General features: G+C 37.0%; 1 pseudogene; it reads left to right on the forward strand.

Annotated features, from left to right (window-relative positions):
• The first annotated feature begins 5,123 nt into the window (after positions 1-5,123).
• On the forward strand, positions 5,124-5,717 carry LOC122006341 (annotated as a pseudogene).
• Positions 5,718-8,202: the final 2,485 nt, after the last annotated feature.

Below are 8,202 nucleotides of genomic sequence, written 5' to 3' on the forward strand. Positions count from 1 at the left end.
ATTTAATATATTTGTTTATATTTTTCATATGTAGAGTGTAAAATCTATAAATTCAATAGCAAAACTATTATTTTTTGATTTAAAAGTTGATTCATGAGCTTACTAACGCGTATCTTCACGAGCTAACGAGCCGAGTATTGTGAAGCTTGAGCTTAGTTTGTTTATCTTAATGAGCCTCATTAAACGAGCTTTTATCAAATCGAGTTTCGAATAGCTCATGAGTGGCTTGGTTCATTTACACCCCTAGTTGCATGGAGATAAAATTTACCACCCTAGGGAGCCCGGACCATGCCACGTCAACAACGGATAACATTCACCAAAGCACTATAAATAGAGCCCTGGTTCAGTCAATTTATAATAACATGCACACTCTGTATTACTTTCCAACTCTTATCTTAAGTGTTCGTGCTTTTAATGATTGTAAGATGTTACTTCGCCTACTTGAAAGGAGAATATTAGTGGAGCTTATCATTGCCTTGGATTAACAACTACCTAGGTTGTAACCAAGTAAAATTCTGTTTGTCTTTTATTTCCGTATGTTGTTATTTTTATCTAACTAATGAGAGTGTCTTTGTTAAATTCGGAAAGCAAAAGAAAGTTTTAAATTTACTTTGTAGGGTAATTCACTTCCTTCTTGCTGGCCTCCACGAGACCTACAAAATGGACACTATAAGAGCAAGTGTCCAAAGTTGACCAAGAAGAAGAGTCAAGTGGCACCTAAGGTCAAAGAAAAATCAAAATAAGTTGGCCCCATGATACGAAAGGGCAATGAGTACATCGTATGCTTCTTGTGCAAACAAAAGGAATATTATTGGAACCAATGTCTAAAGGGGAGAAATTTGACTAAGAAGAAAGGAGGAAACTCAAGTTAGGGGGAGCTTCCAAGGGCAAGCCTAAGGTACTATTAGTTAATAGTACTTATTTAAATCATGATAAAAAAACATGTTAGAAATAATTTTTATCATTTTAATGTGATTTATTATGAAAATTTGAAGCATGAAAAATCTAGGAAAAATTATAAATCTTTTCATGCTAGGACTACCTTACCTAAGCATAGGAAGATAGATAACAATTTAGGCAAGAGCTTAAAGATTTTAGATATATGCCTAGAAATAAAAATGTTCAAGGCAATAATAGAAAATCAAAATTTAAGGATTTAAGGATAAAAAATCAAGTTTTGAGATCAAAATTTGAGAAATTAGAAAAATCCCTTAAAAGAATAGAAAATTTGCTTAAAGGGTCAAAAGAACAAAACCTAAGCTTAGGAAAGCTAGAGTCATTCAAGGGTAAGAAGGGTTTGAGGTACAAGCCTAAGTCCAAAGAAAAGGTGGTCTCTAATCATAGAGTTCCCTATAGTTATGGAACTAACCCTAGGCTTAGGAGTTAAGTCAAAGTTACAAAGGAAGTTATCTCTAGAGTTGACCTTGAGGAGATTAGTATAACCAATGCTTCTAAGAAGTCTAGGAAGGTCATTAGGAAAGTATCAAGAGAAGTTATCCCAGTGAATACCTAGAACACCCAAGGAGTATCAATAGGTTTTGGGTTTCTAATAGTGTGTTCTCTATACTCTAGGTGGGTTTAGAGTGTGTTAACTCGAAATGGAAGGATAGTTAACCCAACCATGGTGAAGTTGGCACCTTGGGGTATTTTCAAGGAAATGCTACACCTTAAAAATGATGGTTTAAATTTTTACACTTGAAGAGTAAAAGTGCGCCAATCAAAATTATTAAGAATTGAGTTTGATCAAATTGGCACAATTAGGATAGAAGTCAAAGAAATGTCAAGTTAAGTTTTGTATTTTCTTGGGAGAAAAGGATAAACTTAGGTTATTTTTAAACTTAGCAATTAGTTAGTGATACTTAGATAGATAATCTAGGTATTTTTTTACGCTAAAATTGCCATGTATTGTATGCTCTATCACTTGCCATGACATCATTGTCATTGCATTCATATTGTTATAAAAAATATTACATGTCATGTCACGCATGCATCATTTAAATATGATAGTTTTTCTTTTGAAAAATACTCATTTGATGTATACCATAATTATTATCATGTATTATTTTAATTTCTTAAAAATTGAGGGCAATGATATCAATTGGCATCCTATGTTGGATGATCAAAGTTAAATTGCCTAGTTAGATATGTACGATCCCTTAGTTTAGGGAAAACCTAATTTACATCTCACAAAAACCATAGGTTTGACTTATGTGTGCTTTTGAGATACATTAGATACAAGTGAGATGTTAGAAATATGAACAAAACTCAAGATGTTAATTTAGTGTATCTTTTTAGAGTTTTAGTATTATCAAAACATAGATTATGTGAAGTCCAATTATGGAGAAAGCTAATGTATAAGTCATGTGTATCTAGCCCAAAGATCGTGGTTAGAAATTTAGTTTTGAAATCCATTTCAAAATCATTTTGGAAAATTTTGGTGAAGTCTATCTTTTGATAGGAATCACCATTGATTAGTTGGATATAAAGTAGAATGAAACATTGAAGTTTCCAATTTTGTATCAATATTTAAAAATGGATGTTATTTTCATATAAAACTATTTTTTTCATAATAGTACATGATATAAGTAATATCTATGTGAAATTTTATGATTATTTGAATATTATATAATTATGTAGACATTTCTAAATTTCGACCTAAAAATTGAAATTCAAAATTTTAAAAATATCAATCGATCAAGTAATTGATTCACCCAAGAGTGAATCGATTAGCTCAATCGATTAAAGTGTATTTCTGTGAGCACAGAGGCTTGCGGAATCGATCAAATCCTTATAATCGATTGGATCAATCAAATAGGGCGACGATAATCGATTGAATCCTAATTTCAATTGATTTAGAGAGGCTTAATCAATTGGTAGCTAAAATCAATCGATTAGAAAGACTGATTTTGATTTAAGTGGTCTAATTTTAGTTCATTAAGACATGTTTAGTCGAGTTAATCATCCCTAACCCTCGAAAGTGCTTTGATAAGTATTTAAGGGTAATTTTCTTGATGAAAATAAGAAAAAAAAAAGGTTAAATGGGACTAATTTAGAGTTTAAGAGGAGGTTTGGATTCGAAGTTGAATTTTCAACCTCAGAACTTCAATTTTGGGTTTCCTAATGGTCTACGAACTCCAAATCATTGTTGGTGCAATAATAGAAATTTGGAACATATTTTAAGGGGGAGTTTCTTCCTAAAGACATGAGTTTTTTTATTGAGAGGAAAATGGAAGATTAAAAATCTTCATTGTAATGGATGATTACTTAAGGTTGAGCATAATATATAATGAAAGGTATGAGAATTTCATTATCTTCCTTTGAATATAGTGACTCTCGGGGATAGTTTTTGAAGTGTGTCAAAGGGGAAGAAAATATAAGGTTTAAGTTAGAGATCCTCATTTAACTTAAACATATTGTCAAACTTCAAAAAGAGAGAGATTATTGTGCAATTATCCTCAGGTCAAGGTTGACCAGTTTAACTAAGCTCAAGTGGATTCGAGCTTGACTTTCGATGTTCGAACAATATGTGAGCAGAAGTCATATAAGTCAAGTTGACTGGATATTTGACGATATGTGAGAGAGAAATCAAGTAGGTTATGGAGGAGCAGATACTTGATTGGGAAAGTCCTAACTAGAGGGTTAGGCAAGGGAAAAGTCTTAACTGCGATTAAACAAAGGAAAGTCTAAATGGGTCAAGGAGGACCGCACATTGGCAAGTAGAAAGACCTAACTGCAGTTAGGCAAAAGAAAATCCAAGTGGGTCAAGGAGAACCGCACGTTGGCAAGAGGAAAGCCCTAATTGTGGTTAGATAAGAGGAAAATCTAAGTAGGTCAAGGAGGACCACACTTGGTGATCAAGAGTCCAATGGGAAGTTAGCACGAGAGGAAGTCCTAACCGGTCATGATTGACTAGATATTGGGCAAGGAAACCCTATCTTGGATCAATTAAGTTAGGGTTTGACAATTGATTGGGGCAATTGATTAGCCCTAGCCTAATCAATTAAGGTAATTGATTAAACCAAGCCTAATCGATTGGTTCAATCGATTAGGTGGTTTTTATCGAGAGAAAGGAGAATGTTTGAATCGATTGAGTCAATCAATTAAGCCTTTCCCAATTGATTAGGCAATCGATTAGGCCAATCGTCGTGAGAGCACAGAGAGGTGTTGAATTGATTGGCCAATCGATTCAGCTCTCTCCAATCAATTGGTCAATCAATTGGAGTAGAGTTTTGTAAAGCATAGTGTTGTGCTGAATCGATTGGGAAAGTGCTTAATTAAATGAGAGAAAATCACGAGCGAACAGTGAACTTCTGAATCGATTAGGTAATCGATTGAAGCTGCTCAATCGATTAGGTACTTGAATGAGAGAAGCAGAAAAGAACCGTTGTGAGATTTGAACGAATGAACCCGACGTGGCAATTGATTGGGAGTAAGCCCAATCGATTGGAAACTCTAGATCGCAAGATAAAAGACGTTTTCATAGGGGATTCGGCAGCTCTTCTTCCCCACTCTTCACCGCCAGTTCTTGGATGATTCAGGGCGAAGTGTTGCTACACTTTCGAGTCTACAAGAGGTGTTTCCAAACAAGAAGAAAATAAGCAAGATTCTGATTGTATTTGTGTATTCATTTCTTTATTCTTGTTATATTTTTTTTTTGCTATGATCTTGTACAAGGTTTCTCTATATCTGGATTATTTTCGAGAATGAGTGATTTTTCATAGTGGAGTGTGTACACTATATGAATCTTTGGATTAGTTACTTAGCACGAAAAAAACAATTCCGAGACTGCTGCTTTAAAACCCTTGGTGAACAAAATACTCGACATAATGAATTTGACTCTTTGTTCGATGTCCTAATTTTGTTATATAAATGATTCCGGGACCGCCACACTAAAACCCTCGGCGAACATCAAGAGGCAGTGTAGAGTAGTTCGGATCCTCTGTCCCAAAATAATATGTCCCCGTGTCCCCTTACCGATCAGACGGTCATGACATCTTTGAGATGTGTGTAACATCTTTAAAATGTAATTTGGTCCGTCTGATCAGTGAGCGGGACAGAGGGGATGCATGATTTCGGGATAGACGATCTGAACTTGGCGTAGAGAAGCAAATCCTCCACGCGAAGATGCCGAAATCTAAACGCAACCGGCCCGGTGAGGCGAATCTTGTAGTTGATCAAGCTCACTGTCAAGCAATCTACTTTTTTAGCGAAAAGGTAGGCGTGTTTCGACTTGTGATTCTTGTTTTGTTTGATGAGGGCAGTGACACTGTCGAAGATGAAGAAGAAGGGGAGGGAGAACAAAGAGGCCATCGTGAACGCTATCAAGGAGGCGGTTGAGTGTTACCCCTTTGCTTACGTATTTACTTTCGAGAATATGAGGAATCAGAAATTCAAGGAGTTCAGAGACCAGCTCAAGTCCAATAGCAGGTATTCTGTTGAGATTATTGTGTTGAGATTATTCTTCACTAATGATGGCTAGACGATGAAATCCCTTGGCGCAGATTTTTTCTTGGATCAAACAACGTGATGCAGTTTTAGGGTGGTCCGTAGCTGATGAAGTTAAGCCTGGCATTTATAAATTTTCTAAAGTGAGACTGTTTGTTTTGCTTTATTAATTAATTATTCCATTGTTCATGCCGTGATATATTCTTTGTCAGTTTATTCGTCATGATGCTGGGCTTCTCTTCACTAATCTCTCTAAAGAAGTTGAGAGGTAAGGATCTAATTGCCGGCTGAAAGAGCCATGTTTTGTCATGTTTGCAAGATACATTTACTGGCATTTTGTGAAAATTCGAAAGTTAATTATCAACGGTTGATTCTAGTGTTTATAGCATTAGGTGCTAGATTGAAAATCAAAGGAAATTATTTTGGGTAATCAATGCCACCTAAGTTTAGCCATTCATTTTCTTCATTACAACTATGGTCTAGCAATTGTTGCATATATGCTATTTGGAGCTTATAGTCAAGTGAAATACCTCATATTTTCTATTTGTTAACAATATAGAAACAATCATTGTAATTGTGTTAACCTATCATCTTTGTAATCCGTTAATATAAGGCTCAACTTAGCATCTAACCTTAGCTATTTGTTAATTCGCTAACCTTAGCATCTAATTGAAGAATGATAAGGCTCAACTTGCTTCTATCCAATTTTGCAGCAAAACAAACCTTTGTTAAATTTGAGTATCTTTTAGTTTTTGATGCTTCAAATTCAATCCTGTTAGAATCAACCTATTCTCATCAACAATAAGCAATTGCAATCTCTCCTTAATGACAATCTGTTGTTTATAAGGAGAGTACTAACACGATAGTAAATCGCACCAAAATAGTAAGCATACAATAAACTTGTAAATAAAAGAGTAAGGTCGAGAAATTATTATCTCCGGTTGAAGCGTCGGCGTGCCGACTGTCTTTAGAGAATTTATTGCCGCCCACGGTGCAGAGGCTCTCCGGTAAAATTCTCCCAAGATCCGACAACCACTCGCGTCGTCCGTAGGTGCACTCCAAGACGAACGTCGCACTCGGACTCAACCTCAGATCGCTATACACCAAGCCTTAGGACAAGGAAAACTAGAGCACGCAGAGAGGGAAGGAGAAGAGAGCAGATTGCTGGAGAGAGAATGAAAAAGACTGCTTGAGTGCGCAGGTATTTATTCACCCTGAAGCAGTAGCACTGCTTCGCGAGTGAACCAAAGCGTCGGGACAGAACCAACGCTTTACGAGCGAACCAAAGCGTCGGGACAGAACCAATGCTTCGCGAGCGAACCAAAGTGTTGGTTCCCTCCTTCACTCGCGGGACAGAACGCGTTGGTTCCCTAAACCCTCATACGCGGGACAAAACCAAACTGGAAAAAACAAACCAGGTCACCTGCAAGCGTGAGACCCACGAGCTGGGGATTTGCCCCCCCCCCCCCCCCTTGCGCGCGATGATCGCGTGTGTCACGCCTGGTTTATGGATTTTCGGCTCGAACGCCCCGAAACCACCTGATTTGGGCTCGGCCCGCGCATGCGTGTATGTCCCCTTAACATTGCTAAGCAAGAATGGAAGGGCATATATGAGGTCTTCCAACCTTCTTAGCTTAGCAATGTGGGACTAAATGCATACACATATGCATTACCATAAGAACAAAAACCAAGGAAAATAGTTCGAATTAAACACAAAACTCAATAATCCCCCACTAATTCAAATTATTTTGGTCGAAAAATAGAGACTTGTCCTGAGGCTTGGTTGCAATGAGCTTTTAGTGAAAATACCTTCCAGTTTAAATTTTCACCTAAGTACACCAATCTTATTCACATAGGTTTGAAGTGAACTCAGTCTTGAACTTAAACCTTTTATATGTGAAAATCAATTGGTAACAACTCATCACGGGTGGCGGTTGAATCCTTCTGAGTTGGTGCATTACGGTCATGCCACCGAATCTTGTTTCATAAGTGCTAAGGAGAGTTGCCTAGACCCCCCACACTGCGGCCACACAGTTACACTTACATAGGTGAGTTCTCCAAGGATGTACTGCGAGCATCCTTTCATTAAGACCTTGAACTCATTAAGAGCTCCTAAGCTCATCCTTACTAACAGTCAAGCATCTATCCAGGGAAGAGACTATGAGATTACATCTCAATCAATTTGATGCTTACGGTTCATCCTTATAACTTGTTTATACCACATTGAACCTACTTCTTGGGATCTCCAATCAGATAGGTTGTGTTGCCGCTATAGGTGAAACCAGGATAGGCCTCAGTCTCATTCCCTTACTGGATCTCTTGATTTTCTCATAATCAAGTCCTTTAGTGAGTGGATCAGCAATATTGTCTTTTGAACTTATAAAGTCCAATGACACCACTCCAAGAGACACTAACTCATGAATAGACTTTAATCTTATTTGTACATGTCTCTTCTGTTTCTGGTTATACTTGGAGCTTCTAATCTGAGCTATTGTTGTTTGATTATCACAGTGTACTAAAATAGAAGGTATTGACTTTATCATCAAGGGAATTTCAGAAAGAAGACCCTTAAGCCAATCAGCTTCAGTTATTGTGGTATCCAAAGCACACAATTCTACCTCAGATGTAGAACGGGTTATAATCGTCTATTTAACAGACCTCCAAGCAACTACACCGCCTCCAAGTGTAAAGACATAACCAGTAACGCCTTTACACTCAACAATGTCAGCTATCCAACTAACATCATTATATCCCTCC

The sequence above is a fragment of the Zingiber officinale genome, chromosome 1B (assembly GCF_018446385.1).
Source record: "Zingiber officinale cultivar Zhangliang chromosome 1B, Zo_v1.1, whole genome shotgun sequence".
Taxonomy (NCBI): Eukaryota; Viridiplantae; Streptophyta; class Magnoliopsida; order Zingiberales; family Zingiberaceae; genus Zingiber; species Zingiber officinale.